The sequence below is a fragment of the Mirounga angustirostris genome, unplaced genomic scaffold, assembly GCF_029215605.1.
Source record: "Mirounga angustirostris isolate CCGP_5_RB_7025 unplaced genomic scaffold, mMirAng1.0.hap1 SCAF_3, whole genome shotgun sequence".
Lineage (NCBI taxonomy): Eukaryota > Metazoa > Chordata > Mammalia > Carnivora > Phocidae > Mirounga > Mirounga angustirostris.
The window spans coordinates 192,940,832-192,961,664 of NW_026991711.1; the positions used below are offsets into that span (position 1 = coordinate 192,940,832).

Here is a 20,833-nt window from a genome sequence, read left to right on the forward strand (position 1 = left end):
TGGATTTATAGGGCCCAGGGAACAAGGTGAACCTCGGGTTATGCAGCATTTAGACTTTGCTGGTTTGGAGCTTGTTTTCCTACTATGATATTAGAAACACATTCCTTCTAACCCAGAGAAACCTCACTACTTTATAAATGTGTGGTGTAAATAAATAAGCAGGTTTAGTGCTCCTGGTCAGCTTGGAACAGTCTCCACTATCTATACAAGGCCGATGTGTGATCCTGTGATTCCCAAAGATGGAACATTTCCTGTCCCTCCGTGCAGCGTCCGGCAGGGGACAGGTGGGCCCTTCTCCCTGGACCTCTGTACTTTCTTCTCTCCAGGTCATTCTTTTAAAAATTTTAAATTTATTTAATTTATTGTTTTTTTTATTATTATGACTTGACTTTTTCAGAGCAGTATAATCTTGGTCACAGCAAAATTGAGGGAAAGTAGAGAGATTTCCTGTGTCCCCCCGCCACCTCCACACATGCGTAGCCGCCCCTGTCGTCAGCATCCCCACCAGATGGTACATTTGTAACAGTCGAACCTACACAGACACGGCATCATCACCCCAAATCCAGCGTGCATGTGAGGGCTCCCTCCTGGTGGTGCACACTCTGTGGGTCTGGACAAATGTGTAAGGACATGTATCCTTTACTATGGTATCATACAGAGGATTATCACTGCCCTGAGAATCCTCCGGGCCCCACTTGTTCATCCCCTTCTCCCCGACCCCCCCCACCAACCCCTGGTGACCACTGATGTTTTTACTCTCTCTAGAGTTTTGCCTTTTCCAGAAGGTCCTGGAATCATACAGTTTGTAGGCTTCTTTCACTTAATAATATGTATTTAAGGTTCCTTCCTGTCTTTTCATGGCTCAGTAGCTCATTTCTTTCTAGCGCTGAGTGATGTGGCAACGTCTGGGCGGACCACAGTCTATCCATCCTCCTATTGGAGGACATCTCGATTGCTTCCAAGTGTTGGCAATTACGAATAAAGCTGCTGTGAGCATCTGTGCAGGTTTTTGTGTGGATGTCAGGTTTCAGCTCCTTTGGGTAAATATCAAAGCATGCAGTGCCGTGAAGAGTGTGCTTAGTTTTGTAAGAGGCGTCCCGCTGACTTTCAGAGGGGCCGCCCCATGTGCATCCCCACCAGGTCCTGGGGTGCCACCCCCCGCCAGCGGTTGATGGACTCGTGTGCATCACGTACCCCACCGTGGTGCTGCCCCAGGTCCCTGGGTGACTGTGGGCCCTGCTGCTCTTCTGGCGGAGCTGCCCCTCTAAACCCCTCCAGATGGGCTCCGCGGGGCTGGGAATGGGTCTTTCCCTCTCACACCATGCGCAGCACTGCAGCCGGGGCGGGCAGGGAGCAGGGACTCCGTAAGAAGGAGCAGAGAGAATGAGCCATCCAAGTGCCTGCCTCCCTGAACATCACCTCCTGGCGCTCTGCGTGGTCCCCCTCTGCCAGCGGGCCCCCACCTCTGCCTCCCGCCATGAGCCCAGCCCAGCAGCCCCTCCTCGGGGGCCTGCAGTGTTCCACGTGACCCCCGAGCTCCCCTGGGCCCAGAACATCCCTAGCGGTGGCAGCAGTTGCCCCGTTGCGGTAACTGCCCCAGGCCATCTGCCTGCCCGTTTCCCCGTGAGCGGCTGTGGGACCACATCTTGGCTGTTCGTATACCTCTGGCTGGTCCTGTCCGCAGCCAGGCACCTGGTCTGCACAGAGGACGTGTTTGCACGATGCAAAAATGCAAGGGTGGGGGGATTACACTGTGTCTGTGATACGAAACCACATTTTCCTCGTGATAGGAAAAGCATTTGTGATTTATAATTCTGAGGAGAACACGCCTGGCAGCGTGGGGGTCTTGGGTTTGCAGCTGAGAGCTGAGTCAGCCTCGTCGAATAAGGGCCTTTTCCATTCTGTGAGCCAGTGGCCATTCGCCGGAAGGGGGCCTGACACTGGAGGGGCCACATCTCCTAAACCGCTGCTGTAAGGGGGTGGACAGAGAGAGAGGACCCGCTGCCCCAGCACATCCTACCGGGGGGCGTATCGGGGGGAGGGGTGCATTCGGAATATGGCGCAGGGGTGGGGGACTGCGATTTGGGGAGTGAAATGCCATATTGGTGTTATCCCCTCTGCCCTCACACACACACACACACACACACACACACACACACACACACTCCTCAGTGGAAGGCCCATCCTCACCAGGCTTTATGCAGTGGCTTTAGGGCGGGGGGCACAGTAAGAACCCAGCCTGGCTCCTGGGGTGCGTGGTCCGGGTGGGAGAGTCGTGGCCGGGTGCCTTTCGGTATAACGGAAGAGAGACTGTGCCCCGGCCTGCCCACCGTGTGCCGGGTGCACGGGGCTGGCACCGAGCGGGCTGCCGGCAAACACGGAGCGCGGCCCGGGCCGGCAGAGTCCCACGCACAGGATCGCCACCAGCTGTGGGCACCAGGTGGTCCTGAGTCACAGATGAAGTGCCTGAAAACCAGACCCAGAGACGAGATACCGTCCTCATCAGAATGAAGCTGATGGATGGGCTGGGAGGCCGGCGGGAGCGAGGTCTCTGCGGGCACCCCCAAGGGCTGGGTGACATAGGAAGGAGGACCAGTGGGGAAGCAGAAGGTGGGGGCATGCACAGCTGGGCAGGGGGAGGGCGGTGGTGGGGGAGGGACGCCCGAGGGAGGCTGTCCTCTCAACGCGGGCAGTGAACGGGGGATGGATGGAGGGATGAAGGAATGAGAGCTCCAAGGAGGACTGCAGTCTGGGGAAGGTGGAGGCTGACCTGGGCTGAGTCCTTCTGACCGGAACCCTAGTCACTGGGGCTCCCATGGGTGCGCCAGCCCGAGGCTCCCAGAGGACTGGGAGGCCCTCGGACATCCGCTAGGACAGCTGTTTCGGATGAAGCTCTATGGGGCCCCGGGGCGTCCTCTGGGTCGGGGCTGGAGCTGGTGGGCCCCGAGCCTCAAACTTGCCATCTGCCCAGATCTGCCCCCTCGCTCTGGTGCACATCGAGCTTCCGGTGACTCTGCTGCTGAGCAAGACTTAAACAACCCACGGCTGTGGGCTTTGGCTCAGAAGAGAGGTAAGGAGGCTGTCGAAGGTACACAGCACTGGGGGGCATGGCCAGCCCAGCCCCCACCCCACTGTATCCCTTGGTCACACTCTCACTCAGGTGGACAGCAGGTCCCCTCGCTGCCCCACATGAGATAAAATCTGCTATTTCAGGGGTGGGCAGCCCAGCAGCCCTGGCTGTGACCATCGGGATCACCAGTCAGAGTTGGGGATTCTCTGGTACCAGGACCCCCACACGGTCCGGTGTTGCCCACTCATGCAGATGCGGCTAGCTGGACTCAGTGTGGCGATCAGCACCGTGTGGATGGGACATGTCCTAAAGGCTCAGCGAGTACTGAGGAAGCCCTGCGTGCCAGGCCCAGTGCCTTGCATCCAGCAAATCCCCAGGACGATCCAGGGACTGGGGTGGGGGTTATTCATTGCATTTTCTAGACCTGGGTGTGGGTCTCAGAGGGGTCATTACACATCAGTCCCCATTCCTGTGCTGGCTGGTGGCCGGGTTGGGGTTGAATTTACGCCCTCTGACCCCGTGGTGGTGCCCTTTGCCCAGTCTTCAGGGTTCTGTGATCTTGAAGAGAGAATGGCTCCCTGTCCTGTGCTCTCAGGAATGTCTGATATTTGCAAGGTTCTGGTCGGTTTGGAGACGTGGGGGGATAAGGAAGGAGCAAACGTGAGGGCTCAGCAAGACCACAGCTGGATGTTTGCACCGGGGTCCTGCCTCCCGGGAGCAGCGGCTGCAGGGACAGACATCAGTGACCGAGGGAATGCCGAGTGACAAGGCACGAGTGGCAGACCATGTTAGAGGGGGAGAGCGGGGTGCAAACGTCTGACCGTTCAAGCTGTTTCCTGCAAAGGGCGCGGCCAGGGAGGACTCCACGGAGAGATCGATGCGTGCAAAACTCACTTGAAAAGCGAGCGACGTGGGTTTGTTTGCCGAGAGGGTCGGGGGAGAGTCACGTCAAGTGCGGTGAGGAGCACTTTTCAAGAAGTGACTTCACAAGAAGGCCTGGCTCAGGCTACTGCTGCAGCTTGTTTACCACCACGGAGACGGGATTTCATACTTTCGGAAAGAACAATCTGGGCTCTCTCAGGAAGATCTTCAGAAGGCAGGCAGCAGAAGCAAAAGTAGATAAATGGGACTCTATCAAACTTAATGAACAGGGTGAATAAGGCAGTCTATGGAGTGGGAGAAAATATTTGCTCATCATGTATCTGAGAAGGAGTTAATATCCGGAACATGTGAAGAATGTCTGCAGCTTAACAACAACAAGAGCAAAATCCAGATGATCTGATTTTTAAAAAGGGCAAAGCATGGCATAGACATTTCTCCAAAGATGATATATATGAATGGCCAACAAGTACATGAAGAGATGCTCCACATCACTCATCGTAAGAGAAATGCAAATAAAACCACAGTGAGCTCTCACCTCACGCCCAACGGGACAGCTACCCTCGCGCTCTCTTGGTGGGGGTGTGAAATGGTAGAGCTGCTGTGGAAGCAGATTCTGTAAAAAGTTAAAGATGGAATCACCCTAGGACCCAGCGATCCTCCTTCTGGGTATGTCCCCAGGAGAACAGAAAGCAGGGTCCTTCCGGAAAGATCTGCACACGTGTGTTCATAGCAGTATCATTTACATTTTTTTTAAGGTAGGAAGATACATTTATTTTCAGTCCAGGTACCTTAAATACTTCATCTCCTTTGACGTCGACAACTTTCAGTTGTAAGTCTTTTTTCCTTTTTGTTGAGATATCATCGACATAGAACACAACATTAGGTACACAGCACAGTGATTTGATATTTGGGAATATTGTGAAATGGTTGCCACAGTGAATCTAGCTAAGGTCAGTCACTGTGATAGTCACAAAGCTTTTTCTTCTTGTGATGAAAATGTTTACAGTCTTATCTCTTAGCAGCTGTCAAATATGCAAAGAGTGTTACTAACTGTAGTCGCCATGCTGTGCGCTGCACCCCCAGGACTCGTGTGTCTTGTCATTGGAAGTCCGTGCCTTTGGACTGCCTTCACCCCATCCACGGCATCGCTATAGCAGGATATCAGTCTTCTTATGTCCAGCTACTACTCCCTTGTGTATACATACCACGTTTCTTTCTTCATTTATTGTTGGGCATTTAGGTTGCTTCCGTTTCTTGGTGATTGCAAATAATGCCCCGCACATGTGTTTTTTATTACAATTAAACAGAACTTTGAGGAGGTGTTGCTACCATAGTAACTGCAAGAGGAATAACTCTTGGGCAGGGCATGACCCCCGCAGGTCCGCTCTGCCCCCACTCCCTGAACAAGCTGGCCAACTTGGGTGGGGGGCTTGACAGGTGAGAGGAGTGGTCTCAGAGCTCAGCCCGGGGTATGTCAGGGCTTCCAGCATCTCCCAAGTGGAAGTGATAGTCACAAATTTCAAAAGGAAGGTTGAGTCCAAACCCTTACAGAAATCAGAGCCCCCATGTGCCTTTTTGTTTGTCTATATTTAGACTTAGCAACATTTTGGCCAGTCTGGGGAGAGAAGGGTGATGGTCTTTCTTTTCTAAGAGTTGCATTACATGTCTATTAATTTGATTAGATATGTGTCTTCAAGGTCATGCAAACAAAGCTTCCAGATGCTCTAGGGACTGTGAATTATGACATAGCACCTGCCTGGAGGAGAGGTGGGCCTCAGTAGGGATGTGGGCACATCAGACCCAGCAGATGCCTATTGAGCCTTGGGCACCTGGGCTGCTCGGTGGACAGATGAACAGTGTTTCCCTCTTTTGCAGGTGGAAAATCCGAAGGTCATGGACCCACTGCCAGAAGCACATACTCAGTGAGGAGGTTAAAATAGCGGGTATGATAGCTGATAGGAATAGCTGGTAGTCCTTCTGAGCGTCTCCTGTATGTAGTACACACATTTATTGAGCACTGACTGTTTGCAGTCTTCATGCTTGGTGCTAGAGACATAAAGGTGAGGTTGATTTGGTTTGTCCTATGGAGGAATTGCCACCCAGCCAGGGAGACGTGTAGGTAAGCAACCAGTTATGATTCCACATGTCAGTGTTGGGTAATGGCGGTTTACGAACAAGGAAGGTTTGTCTCCTGGACACCACGGCGAAGACCAGAACAAGGCATGGCGCTTTGGTGGACTTGGTCCGTCGTTCAACAAGTGTTTGTTGTGTGCCTCCTGTGTGCTGGGCTCCACATCAGAGGCTGGGACCGGGTGAGGGGAAGGATGGGCCCAGGGCCGCGGAGCTCGCCCTGGCAGGGCGCCGACGGCAGACACAGGCGCTGCGAGGAGCACGAGGAGGAGAGCGGGGATGGGAGTGGTGGGGGACTGGGGCTGTGGCTGCCCCTTACGGCTTCTCTCGAGCAGAACTGAAGGCAGTGAGGGTCCTGCCCTGCAAGGGTGTGCACAGGATCGGGGTGGGTGGGGCGGCTGGAGGGACAGGGGGAGACAGGGGCTCTAAAGACAGCTTGACGTCTGTACGTGCACATTCCTGAACACAGCTCAGGGTCCCGATAAACCACCCTGCCAGGGGAGGACAGAAGCAAAACTTGACCAAAAGTCACATTGTCTGGAAAGACTTGATAAGTGAGCCTGTGAGGAATGTTCTGGAACATCTCAGCTCCAAAAACAAAATAATAAAATGTGTTTGTTCAGGTCTTGCTCAAGAGAAGCTGGAAGCCTGTGATTCATCTCTCCGTCTACTGTCCTTGTCCCCTAACCCGTCCTCCGAATGGGACTCTGGCGTGCATTGGCTCAAAACCCTGTTGGTAACTTGCTCTAAGCGTACTGACCCATATTTCTTCAAGAAAAAAAAAATAATAATTCACTTGCAATTCTTACACCTTGCTGAGACACGGTCTGTGTCTTGGAGACGTTAGCAACCTCTCTGAAAGACACTGGGCACGAAACAGGCAGAGCCTGGGCTCAAGGACACTGACAGGCCAGTGGGGGGGGGGGGCAATCTTCCCAAATTATTAGGTCCCCAGGAATCGCAGGCCAGGGTTGGCAACTCAGGGGGTTGGCGGCCATTGTCTGTCAAGGGGAGCAACCACTTGGGGAACACAGCTGCCCAGACACTTAGTGTGTGACTCAGTCCAGAAAATGGAAACCAAATTTTCTTAAAAACCTTGACTTGCCTGCTGGGGTTATCTTAGTCACCCATGCAGGCTTAAAATGTCCAATGCCTTTCTTTTGCAAGAGAACGGGAAAGTGTAAGGATTCGGGGCAGAGGAGATGCTGCATTGGCCCAGCCCTGCTGTGACAAGTCGCTCAGGTTTGGGGATGATTTGTATCCTGGTTGGACCCCAGCCCGCTGACTGGCTCCCTGTCGGCCTCGCTCTGTGCCCAGCCCAGCCCCGCCCACCTCCAGCTCCCGCCGCGGTTTCTCTCCAGACATAAATCTTGGCCCTTTCCTCTTCTTCTGGAGCAGAGGCATCTCTCCCCAAGAGATGGAGGTGAGCATCCCGTGGATACCAGCTGTGATTCAGGAAGGAGAGAGGTCCTGCCCGGGGCTCCCCCTCGCTCCTGAGCTCGCCCAGGTGCAAGTGGGGTTAACGAGGGGGTTCTGAGTTCTGGTCTCTCGCTCTACCACACTGGAGCCCCTCCCCCCACCCCCATGGGGCACCTGCAGTCCACTGGGCTCTATCAGTGACTTCATGTAGAATGCATGAAGGGACAAAAATAAATCAAGTCCATCAGGCAAGAAGCTGGTTGGAAGATTTGGAAGGACGGCTCATCGTACGCAGCCTGAATGGATTTACTTTCCCTTCCTGCCAGAAGACGCAGGAAACAATGCAGAGAATATGGAATATGCTCACTCACTGGCTTTCCTGCCTCTCAAATGCTCTGACCTAAGTGAGCAAACCCTGGCCCTGGAGAGGGGACATCTGGAGGCCGTCTGTCTCAGGCTGCAGCAGACAGACTGTGGAGGGGGATATGGTGGACCCTTGGCCGTTCAAAGAGCCCTCATGACAGATGAGAGAGAAGGCCCTGCGTCAGGTCCTTGCCAAGGACGAGAAGGCCACTTCAGTGAGACCCACGGGGACAGCCTCCTTGCCGTTCTTCCAGAAGCTTCCTCCGGGGGGGGAAATGAATTTAGCCGAGAGATCAAAGAACAGCAGATGAAGTATGTGTGACAGCAGAGCAAGTATTCTAACGAAGGGTTCATCCCCGACGCTTTCTTTTTCGTGGGGCTGGCAGTTGCTGTGTGCGAGGAAACCGTCGAGTTCACATCACCTTGAAACAGGGATCGGCTTCTACTGAAGTGGACATTTAGGAGTAGATGGGGGCCAAGAAAATGCTGTGAACTTCAGCTCCCTGACCGGGGTCACGGGAATGCTATAAATCAGGCCAAGACAGATTCCCAGGATGTCGGCTGAGCTGCTGGGGGTCATGGGTCTCTGTGCATTTCTCCCCTGTCCCCAAGCACCCAAACCATAAATAAACAGATGGGAAGGCTACCTCACAGATCCTTGGCAAAGACCTCTGGAATAGCGAAGCTCAGGCCCAAGCGAAAGTTTACTTCAGAAGATCCTGATGCAATCGAGAAAAAATAAATAAAAGACAAAGAAACTGGTTTCTCGTGGGGCTCCCTGATCCTGCAGGGCTGGAGAGTGGGGGCCTGAGGCCCTCAGGGCAGGGCTCAAGTCCTCACCCACTGACCGCCTGTGGGCCTGGCGCCTAGGCAGGACTGCGTCCCTGCCCCACGGGTGCATGCGTGAGGGTGACCGGGGCCGCCAGGGACAGGCAGCAGTCGCCGGGCCCTCCCAGAGAGAACGAGATAGGGGGCCTCTCACTGGCTCATCACTTTCCTTCACTCCTAAGAATTTCGACATTGGGAAGAGCAAAGCCCAGGAGGAGAACAGTGTCGAATGTTCTATGAACTGCCTAAGTGGCATCAGCCCAAAGTGTGCTCTGTCTGGATGACTCCCTTCTTCTGTCAAGGATCATTCAGTCCATAATGAGACACCCTGGTGTGTCAGCTCCCCCTGGGGACTGGGAAAGCCCCCCTTTAGAGACAGCCCCCAACACGCAGAAAAGAGTTCAGAAGAGGAACGCCTCTTGGGGCATTTGTCGTACTGTGACACCCAAACCTATCGAACATAAAAAAACAAAAAGGAAAAAAAAAAAGGAAGCGGACCCATCTCATTAGGAACTTAGGTCAAATTCTAGGTAAAGTATAAGAAAAATAAACTCTGTAATGTTTCTTTTTTTAATTTATGTTCAGTTAGCCGGCATGGAGTACGTCATTAGTTTTTGATGTAGTGTTCGATGATCCTTAGTTGCATGTAACACCCAGTGCTCATCGCAAGTCAAAAAATGGGCAGAAGACACGAACAGACACTTCTCCAAAGAAGACATACAAACGGCCAACAGACACATGAAAAAATGTTCAACATCACTCGGCATCAGGGAAATTCAAATCAAAACCACAATGAGATACCACCTCACACCAGTTAAAATTCTGTAATGTTTCAAAGCAATAAGGCACATGACACGGAGGTTTTACGGATGGACTGTAAGGACAGTTTAAGGTGCTTTCCCAGGAGTTTCACACCCTCTGGCAGGATGTGTCCAAAGCAGAGAAATTGTTCATAATCTTTACCTCGGTTATACAATTTGGCACATCCAGAGTCAAAAGAGAGAAAATCATTTCAATAAATACTAAAAATGCCTTTGAGGAGATTTCAGTATATTTCTGATATCAAACTCTTTTTTTTTGTATTTAAAATTTTCAGAAGCTATAGTAAAAAGATTCTTCCTCCCCTTCATGGAGTATATCGATCTCCAAAGCTGATGTGACATTGGAGTCATTTGCCTGAAAGTCAAGACTGTTCTCACCAACATACTGCGCCATAACATTGCCTTGACCTTTTTAAATGATTCTCTAAAACAGGAAAAAGAAATAGAGGTAAGGTCTACTGGAAAGCAGAACAATAAAAAATAGTGTCTTCCAGGAAACTTGCCCCTCACCCCATCCCCCGTCCCCCCCAAAATCCATTCAAAACCATTACAACTAATGAGACAGTTGAGAATGGAGGCCAGTTACCACTAAGTGAAGATACTTTTTAAAAACACCTTCATACGCACTAGCAATAAGCCATTAATTAGACCATGTGATGAAACCCAAAGATGCTGTAAAACAAAAAAATATGTGATACCTCATAAATACTCTGAGAAAGGGGAGGACCTTAAGAAGGACAATTTCTTAGCTGGGGAATCCAGCAGAGTATTTTTTTGAATGACTAGCTCTGTGTCCTGTGAGGCTCTTTGGAAATACTTATTATCGTGACCATAACATTTATCCCCCCAATTAATTTAAATATTTAATATAATTTTTAATTCAACAAAATTCCTCTCGGGTACAAACGGAAGACTAAGGCAGCAGGCGTGTCCAAGAATGTTTGACGAAGGACCGTGGGGAGGAACGGCTGTCGCTGACAGACGAGGTATCTCAGGGCCCCGGTGTTTCAATCAGCGGAAGGTGGGGTAGGTTGAGGAGTGGAAGGAAACGGGGTGAAATAGAGCCATGGAGAGCTCTGGAAGAACGTGGACATCTGTCCGGTCCAGGTAAAGGGGACAGTTCTCATGAGTGGGGCACTATCCCAAGGGTGATTCCCAGAAAGGCCAGGGTCGGTCATGTTCATGCAAGAACAGCCATAGAAGTTGTAAAGACCCCCAGCTCTTGGGGTGCCTTCCTGCCTGACGGCACCCCTCCCTGTCCGTGAGTCATCGCGTGGGTGGTTAATGCCTGGGTCTCCGCCCCACAGGCCGGCCACATCCCTCTATCAGCGTCCACGTGGACGCCTGTAGACGGGGTGGTGGTTTTCTGTGGTCTTCTAATCTGGGGTTAAATGACAACCGAAGACCATCAACCCCACAGCAGCTTTAAGAGAGAGAAGTGGGGGTCCTCGCCCAGGCACAGCGGCCTCGAGGCTGCATAAGGCCACAGGAATGCGCGGAGAGCGGCGGCGGGGACGCGGCTCGCTCTTGGTCACCGCCACGGTGCAGGTGGCAGATCTGGCTGGAGGGTTTTCCGGGTGAACTTGCCACCCCCACTTGAGCATGGAGTCTGTTCCTCCAGGACATGGCACAGAATGAACATGCTTCCCTGTGATGGTAGTGACTGTGGAGGTTTGGTCTTCCCTGGGCTCATGGGCTGTCTGCGGCTGCAGGGCGAATGTCGTGGGAGAAGGGGTGCAGCGCCCCCGCGGGCGCTGGGGGGGCTGTGCTTCCAGCTGGAAACTCCATGAGCTCTCATTCCAGCTGACCACCTTTAAGAGCTGACTTTCTTTTTAATGTTTCATTAAATGTTAATGTTGGAGGCCGCGGTAAGAATTCGCCTATTAAACATACCAACCGAGGGCATGTAATCGTAGAGAAAGGCTGACACCCAAGTAATGAAAAGTGAGACTGTGATTTGAAAAGCATTCTGGTTGTATCAAGCTGCACCGTGTGCTTGGTGCAGAGAAGGAGTCCAGCAGGCCCAGAACGGCAGGAAGGGCTGCTCTCACCAGGGCGGGCGGACCCACGTTCTTTCCCAGCTCTGTCCCTGCTGAGCCTGTGCGTCCCTTAGGGTGGGGTCTGTCCTTGTCTTACCCGGGCCCACACGTCTGGGAGAGACGTGGGGTTGGTGGCCTCCCGAGGAGACCAATAATCCGGGTTCTGATGGAGTGAGTGGCGGCGGAGGGCAGAGCATCACAAGCGGACGCCCTGTCAGTAAGGTGGCCGTCCCTGCCCCTCTTCCCAGGACTGTCCTGGTTTATTCCTGTTTCTGAGTCCGATTATTAACAATGCCCCTTTCACTCTCAGAAGTGGCTCACTTCAGGTGATGCATCGTATGGTCCTTCTGTGCAAGGTGCACACGCACGCACACGCACACACACTCCTGGGCCATTCTGCAAAGCTCTGCAGCTGCATAGGGAAGGGTGTGCATTAGAACAGCTCCTGCAGTTTTCTGCTTTCTGCCTGCTACCCCTTCCCCATTGCGGCATGCCCAGCTAGGAGGCGTGTGCTGAAGATCCCATGATTCTGACGCACTGGTCCCAACTGCAGAACCAGGGGCCTGTGGTCAAGCTGGGCGTTATTATTATCAAAGGAGCATGGGCACCGCTGTCCACGGATAACCTCCGCGATGTGTGCCTCCTCCAGTGAGCGCTGGCTGAGCACACTCATGTCACCTGACGGGATTGCCGAGAGCAGAGTTAGGGTCCCTTTTGTCTTTGTGCTCCTCGTGGCCCACCCGCGCCCTCCGCCTGCAGGGAGGACTCGTCCCTGGGCTGGGCTCACGGTGCAGACGGTGCCCCTGGACCCGCCAGCTCACCTTCCTGGCTGGGAGCTCACATCCCCATCCTGGCTCAGCTCCGTTCAGCAGCCCAGGCTTGAGCGTCGCCCAAGTCAGCGTTCTGCATCTGTGAACCTGTGTCAGGAAATGCTTTCGGGGGGAGCACTGCACACTCCAGGGTGCCTGCCCCCTCCCGCCTGGGCTTTCCAACGGTGGGAGCCACTGGCCAGGCGGCAGCTCCTTCTGATCTTCTGTCTGTCTCTGTGTCTCTTACATGCACACGTATACACCCACGTGCACACACAGACCACATACACTCACATGCACAACACTACACGTATATTCATATGCACACATACCACATTCACATACATGCGTGCACACGCACATACTCACAAGCACACACATCACATATGTATGCACACACCCACACACCAATACACTCATGCACACGCACCACATACATACTCATACACATACTCACATGCATGCACACCACATACACACTCAGGCAGGTGCATGCACACTGCCATGCTCGCGGGTCAGGATTGCCTGGAGAGTCAGGCTTTCCGTGCAGGCCCCTCTGCCTCCAAGTCTTCTGTCCCGAGGGGCTCCTTCCCCTCTCCCAGCAGGAGTCGGGGCTCCCAGGCACGAAGCCCTGCAAAGGCCGCCGGTTCCAAGTTCTCCAGCGTGCCCTGCCCACATACTCTGACCGCAGGCCCCATTAAGTAAGGTGGCGGCTGGGAAGCACATCAGTGCTTTTCTCCCCTCTGTGCTGCGGCCGCAACAGAAAGGCAGAAGCCCGTGTCCTTGGCTGGGCCGGTGTGTCCTGCCTTGAAAAACAGACCGCGCTCTCGAAGCGTGTGTAAGTTTACTTTGGGTTCGCGTTGACTCGTGTTATTATAATTTCAGCGCCTCTTTGCCTCTGCGTGGATGGGGATTGGTCGTCCAAGGTGGCACCGTGCAGCTCCGCCTCCTCCCTGCCTGGCCCCACCACCACTGGGAGTCAGCGATCTGTAGACACACTTGGCTTTGGGAGGAGAGCCCCTCGCAGGGCAGAGCTGCTTGCGACTCACGGGTGCGCGTTGCCCCTGGTGAGGGGGCTCACGGGGAGCGGAACTGCAGTGATCTGAGCGTTTGCCGAGCACAGAGCTTTTTATAAAACAGAAGGGTGCTCTTTGAGCTCCGGGGAGACCTGGGCAGTCCTGGCCGCTCAGAGCAGCTGAGGGACGGGCGGACTCGGGCTGGGATGGGCAGGCCTCAGGGGAGAGCCGGGCTCCAGGGTGACAAGTGTCTGGGCCCCACGGCTTTGTGGGCACCTGACCTCTTGCCCTGGTGAGCCACTGGCCCAGTGCTGTGGGTGGCTTGTCCGCCGTGGCCCAGGGGGCAGAACCGGAGCAGGCTGGAGGGCAGGTTGGCCAGACAGAGCTGCCCTGAGTGCAAATGTTGCCCCAGCCTGAGACCTTGAGCCCTTGGGTGTTCAGACAGGCCTGGACAGCTTGTGGTCTGCGCGGCCCTGGACGGACTTGGGACCTCTGCTTTCTGCCTGTGGTGCTTCAGGGACCTTGGAGGAGCGCCGTGGCATTCCCTGGACCATTGTGGGGTTGGGGCAGAGGACGTTTCCTGCCCGCGGGGCCTGCCTCTGGTGGCCCCTCTGTCCGTGCTATCCCGAGAGCACGAGTGGGGGCCGGCACAGCCCAATGCGGGTGTAGATGGTGCCTTCACCACATGACTCGTTGCAACCGTTCTGTGCTGACTTGAAATCCACTTGTGCTCGATTCTGCAGCTGCCATTCCTGAGGAGCCGGACAGGCTCACTTGACATCGAACAGGACAAATAAAGAGGGAAAAACAGTGGAGGGGGAGGGGCAGGAGACACCAGAGAAGGGACGGAGGTGGGCTGACCGGGCCCTCCTCAACTGCACGGTCCTTTAGTTCCAGTGGGAGGGAAGGATTGGGATTTTGAAGACAGAGCAGGGAAAACATTTGGAGTGGGAGTGGAGGAGTTTTCTAGAAGCCTGGCCAGGGAAGAACTCCGGGTTCATGGAGGGGGTTGAGTAAGGTGGACCCCAGGTCTAGGGGCATTCAGAAAGGATGGCGGACAATGTGCTGACTCGCCTTGTGAAGAGGGAGGTGGTTCTCGGGAATGAAAAGGTGAAAGGGGCCATGTTTTCACTGGTTCCCAGCTGTACAGTGCGCAGAACTGTGGCTTTCTCTCCTCGAGCATCTGCACCACGTCAGTAATGATGGCCAAGGAGCCGCGGTCTGCGAAGCCCCGGGGGCAGGAGCGGTGGGTCTGGTTTCAGTCCGTCCTTCCCCTGGAATCCTGCCTGCTGTGTCTCTTCTTCCCTTCAGAAATCCTTCTGTTAACACCAGTCCCTCCCCAAGAAGGTACCGGGAGGACACTTTGCACTAAACATCTGGGAAAACGCAGCATTGCACGCCTTCACCCAGTTCCTCGGAACCACATTTGTGAGATGCCAGCCGTGCCCCCGACAGAACGTGGGAGCCAGGACTCCAGTCTCCTTGAGATTCTAAAGAACCATGAGACCCCCGGGGACCATGGAGACCCCTGGGCCAGGTCCCCCTACAGCCACCTGGGAGAAGTGAGGTCCAGCTTGGAGAGAAGAGGTGACCAAGGTCACTCAGACAGCAGGTGGCAGAGAGGGGACAGGAGGGCTTAGCCTGGCCTGATGGAAGCTTCTTTGGGAAGCAACCTCGTGCCCTATGGCAGGTTCTGCTGCTGGAGTTCTGAAACCCCTCTCGGTGTGGGGTGACCCCCACTCTCTGCTGGCCACACCACAGGGGTCCAGGTGGGAGTCCTGGAAGAGCTTCATAGACCAAGTGCTGATTAGCTAACAGGCCGGAGGGGTGTGGTGACCCCTGCACTTGCCCCCAGACAGGGTGGGAGTGGGGATGAGCAGTGCCCTCGCCCCCGCTGGGGTGCAGAGACGTGAGGCTGGGGTGAAGCTGGTGCAAGGTCACCTTTCTCACAGATGAAGGCTAAGATGAAGACGAAGGGTCCCAGGGTCAGGCAGACTCGCCCACAGTGCTCAGTGGAGCTGCACCAAGGTGGGCTCCCCCTCAGGGTCGGGCGGGTGGGCAGCTTGCTGGAGGGGTGGATGGGAGACGCCTGCTTCCTGCAGCTAGCTTCAGTTCCTGGAGGAAGGTTCCAGAGTCTGAGCTCAACACACTGTTTTCTCTTACCAAGTCAGTGATTGGCCACTCCGACTCCCCTGGGGTGATGAGGAGGCACAGGGAGACCAAGGGTTTCATCAACTGAGCTTTCTCTCCGTTCTCTCAGAGAACGTGGCAGTGAAGGATACACATGAAGCTCAGAGGGGGCTGGGGTCCGTCCAGCCCACTGGAGCCTCCTCAGTCCTCAGGTGCCTCCCCAACAGTGCAGATGCAAGGAGCCGGGACACTGGGCCTGCCGCCTCTGGGTCGGGATCCCCTGCTGCCTGGTCTCAGGGCAGCCTGCCTCGTGCTCGGGCCATCGGAGGGCGTGCTGCAGGGCTCGAGGGTCCCCTGCCCTCCCTGACCTACTCCCTCCCGGTGCCCACACGGCACCCCGGTGAGGCCCTGGTTCGGCCGGTTGTATTTAGTCCAGGCCAAGAGGTGGAAAATGCAAAGCTGGCCTCTCAAAAGTGGGTTTGTTATGCACATTTGACCAAGGGAAGAGTATTCCACTTGTGAGTCTGCCCCTCACGGCTGCCGGGGGTTCCTACGGCCTGCCGCGTCAGCCCTGCGGCCCAGCAGAATGTGCTGAGGTCTGGGCTCCATCCCTTCCCGGGGTCCCCAGGGTTGGTGTCAGAGGAGCAGGTGGGATTCCGTGTGAGGATTGGGAGTGATGGTGAGAAGCCCCCTCGAGAGCGCAGGAATCCCACAAAGCGTGATGTAACTGCTCTGCACCGCTCTGCGGGATATTGGAATATGTTAGGATCATTTTCGAAAGGCAGCCAAGGTGGTTTTTACATTCTTCAAGTATGTTGGTAATCTTAGCTTACAGTCATATTGCTAATGAGTTTCCCACTAGGACATAAAATGTGTAGGGAGCTTTATTCTGAAACCAACAGACCGGTGCCCATGCTGAGTGCCGGCCAAGACCCTCTCTGGGGACCAAATCCCCCGCGGCCAGAAACAACATTAACCCCAGAACCCCTGTGACTTTCCCAGGTCACAACTTTGCTTAGTGTTAATTATGTCTTTGGCTCAACAATCAATACCTAAAACTCAAGCTATCCGACCCTCTATCGGGGGGAAGTGGTTTCTGTCGACATCCTTCACTAAAACATTTTCACTTAGGCTTCTTGAGTCCGTAGTATAAGGTATGCGGGAGACTTCAGATTTCTTCTCAGAGGATGGATGGGGTTGCTGGTGCTGCAAAGATGGGCACAACGTACGTGGTCATCCCTCCCCCAGCCCTGAGTTCACCTTGCTCACAGTTTGGGAAAGCACCCTTCCAGGCTGTCTCCTGGGGCCACGGCGATGCTGGATGTGTGTGGACTCCCGGCCGCCATCTTGGCGTGTGACTCTATGCCGCCCGTGGGCGAGCTCCTCCAGAGGGAAGGCAGGGCCGCGTGTGACGTTGGAGGGGTTGCGTGTTTGGTCAGCGGGGGCTCTCTTTTCAGCATGGGTCCCAGCAGCAAGAGAAGCTTCTCCGTGAGGGAGGTTTCCAGTGGCCTCCCATTGCCAAACCTCCCCATCAGGGTGGAAGTGCAGTTGCGGAGAGAGAGCCAGGAAAGAGAGGGAGAAATGTTTTGTCCAGGCAGCCCTGGAAGATGGAACTTGGAGTAAACCCATCAACAACATCCAAGAATATGCTTGAGTGAACTCCCTGAAAGGCCAGTCCACTCAGGCAGCGTGGAATGTTCTTCCGCGGGCAGCACAGGACCCTCCCCAGAAGCCTGGTGCCATCAGATGGTGACACTGCAGCTCCATCCACCGAGGCGAGCCTCCTGGAGTCTCGGGTCCCTGTGGAACTTTCACACCGAGGACACCATGCTGCGGTCCTGGGAACCGGCTGGCCCGTCACTTGGAGGAGGGGGAGGAGAGTGGAGGAGACACTTTCCAGTAATAACCCACCTTCCCTCAGTGCCCCACACCTCCTCAACCGAACAGGAATGCCAGCTAGTGGCTAGGACCCCCAGTGGCACGAATTCAAGGTAGAATAATGTCCCTGTAGTCTTTGTAGCGTTTGCCTTTTGTTGCCTTTAATGACTATTTTTTATTTTATTTTATTTTATTTTATTTTTTAAAAATTTTTAAAGATTTATTTATTGGAAAGAGAGAGAATGAGAGACAGAGAGCATGAGAGGAGGAGGGTCAGAGGGAGAAGCAGGCTCCCCGCCGAGCAGGGAGCCCGATGTGGGACTCGATCCCTGGACTCCAGGATCATGACCTGAGCCGAAGGCAGTCGCTTAACCAACTGAGCCACCCAGGTGCCCCTTTAATGACTATTTTTTAAAAGCTAAATTCTTTCACTGGTCCCCTGCCTTGCCATCAGTCCCCAGCCATTATTTTTGCTACCGGTGAATTTTCAGGAGTCTGATCCCGACTTTTGGTAGAGGTTAGTGAGATGAAATTATCAGACAGTTTCTTGAGGGACTGTCTGCAAATTATTTTGTGTTTTGGTCCAGCCTTCACGAAAAAACCTTGCTTTGGCCATTGAGGTGGACTCAGTGGAGCACCCAAATGTTGAACGTCTCCCTCATGCTCCTCAGGACCCCTGCAGGTGGGCAAGGCCACGTGACTCGTTCCAGACAATGAGCTTTGGGAACAAGTGGCAATAGCCTTTTTGAGCTCAAGTGCAGAAGAACAGGTCTTCCGCTACACCCGAGGGACCATGTGTTCCAAACGATGCATCCATAAGACGGCGGGGACTCTGCCAGCCTGAGTCCTGGGCGGCTGTGTGAAGAGGAGCCCCTGCTAAGCTGACCGAGCAGGAAGAAGGGACAGGATGGACAGGACAGGACTGTTGTGTTGCTCCCACGGTGAGGTGCGGGGGCCTGTCTGTCGTGGCAGTTGATTCTCTCGTGCCCCGATGGAAACGCCCTGAGAGGGGAAGGACGACAGTCTCCTAATGCTCGGGTCTCTCTCCTGTCGCCCTGGAGCCTTAGACAGGTGCGCTCTGCTTTGTAGAATGGATATTTGCTTAGAAAAGTTGTCTAAAGTGCGTCATTTCAGATTCGTTTTTAGAGGAGCTCAGTTTCTAAAGGCACTTTTCACTAAAGCTTTTTATAAATCATAAAACTTTTCCAGGGTGTAACCATGGCTTCTTTTATTTGTTTACTAAATGTGGATCTCTCTATACCAGATTGCCTGAAAGTAACTCACATTCGATGTGGAGAATGTTCAGTCATTTTGCGCTGTCCCTAAGCATTATTTGACTTCTTATCTTTGGCTCAAGGTGTATTGGCTTCTTTTCAAGGCCCTGCCTCCATTCTGGGTTTTGTTGGAGCTTTCTTCTGTCTACTGACTTTCTTCCTCTGTATGTGCTTGCTGGGTAGTGTTTATTTTAAAGTGGATTCAACCTGAATTCTTTAAGACTACACAGAACATCTGCATCACTTCCATTTATTGACAAGATTGATTAAAGAGCATCTAGAAGGGAAGGTGGGCTTCTGGATGTAGGATTGAAAGTAGAAGACTGTTTTCCCTTCTAAACATGGATGTTGACACTGCTCTCCGTATTCATGGGGCCTTTCCTGGCAAAATAAATTATTATGGGATGCTAAGCTGGAGTCCAAGTGGTAATTAAGTGCATTAAAAATGCACAGATAAGGGAAGGGGGATTTGCATGGAAGGGGCCGTCGCCCTGGATTTAGCTGAGAAATACCTAGCAAATATCTGGACCTTTCAGCTACTCAGCTCTGAGCGTAGTTCCTAGCTGTTGTTTTCTGTCTCTGGATCTTAGCTCTGCTCTCTTTCAAATAGGAGTAGTCACTTCTGGCTTCCAAACTCGAGAATTTTGTTGCAATCAGTGGGAAAAAACACAGAGCTCTACAATCCACATGCGCACCTGTGAACCCCAGCCCATCAGCCTAGGCTGATGCTGCCAGAACGGAAGAAGCCAGTCGTACTCTTGGAGTGATCAGAAATGTTCTTTCAAGAAGAGGGATTCCAATGCCCTCCTTGGGTGTATCCCAGCTGCCTCCTTCCCAGTGCTGCAGCAGGTGCAGAGTGCAAAGACGCTGCTATCACCCGCTCTCCAGCAGCTGTCCCCGCCATCCTAGAGCTCCTGGACTCGACAGAGGGTTGTGGAGGCAAACGGAGGCCACGCCCACTGACCCACCGGTCATTTGATGTCCCCAGTGGACACCGCTCTTGTGTGATGGACCGGTTAGAAGCACCATGAGTGTTTAACCTCTGTCCCCAAATGGTGACATCAGGAATGACTGGAGCACCCTTGGGACCAAGGTGACCCTTCTTAGAGAAGAATGGGCGGGGGTGTGCGTGTGTGTTTATTCGTGCTGTGCATATATACAGTGTGTAGGTTTGCGGCATATATCTGTACGTGTATATGGTATATGATAGTATGGTATATACGCACATCTATCTGTCATCCTATATATATATATATATATTATATATATATACACCAAGTGCCAACCTACTATGCCCTGTCTGTCCCTGGGTTTCCTGGGTCTAGACAGAGCTCCGTGCACACTCGGCATGGTAGATATTTTTTTTTCAAACATTTCAAAGAAAATTGTATTTATATTTATACCATAAAATCAGGCCACTTGATTTATTTCACCTGCAGTACGCGGACACCCCAAATCCAGATGAAGTCAGTCCGTGTGACATGGAGCAAGATTTTGTCCCTCCCACACCGCCGGCCTCCTCTGTTGATGGCTCTGAACCTGAGTGCTTTCAATGCAGATCTCAACACTATGTGAGCACCTACTATGTGCCAGGCGGTCACTCCCCTGTGGGACAGGTAGAACCCGCCCATCTGGTAGATGAGCAAAGTCTTGGAAGGGAGACGGGACCAGGCTGTATGCTCACAGACACTGGCCACCGATCTTTGCAGGACATGATAGCACCTGGCCTGGGTCACATCGGCTGCAACAGGGCAGGAGCCCTCAAGAGCCAGGAAGAAGTCGGGGCTCCCCCATCATGACGTGCAGGGGATGCTTTGCTCCCAAAGTCCCCTCGGGGGAGGGGTTTTTAAGAGCCAGCGAGTTCTTAATAGAACTCCCCAGTAGAAACGAGGGAACACATTCTGTATACTGTGCAATCAAAGAAATGGTGTCTTGCTTGGGTTTTTTTTTTTTTTTCCCCAGAAATGTGTGTGTGTGTACATCATTTCTCATTTTTTTCTTATTCAGAAATATTTTGAAAACAATAAGTTCCACAGATAGATTTGAGTATAATTTATAAATGCAGAATTTCAATCCAGGAATACTGAATTTTTTAGATTACAAATGCAGAATTTCAATCCAGGAATCCTGAATTTTTTCAGAAATTGAGCAATAAAGAGCATGTTCCTGTATCT

General features: G+C 53.2%; 1 protein-coding gene across 2 annotated transcripts in view; it reads left to right on the forward strand.

Moving 5' to 3' along the window:
- Positions 1–20,833, forward strand: part of TWIST2 (twist family bHLH transcription factor 2) — a 50,425-nt gene that overhangs the window by 15,982 nt on the left and 13,610 nt on the right. The window lies entirely within an intron of this gene.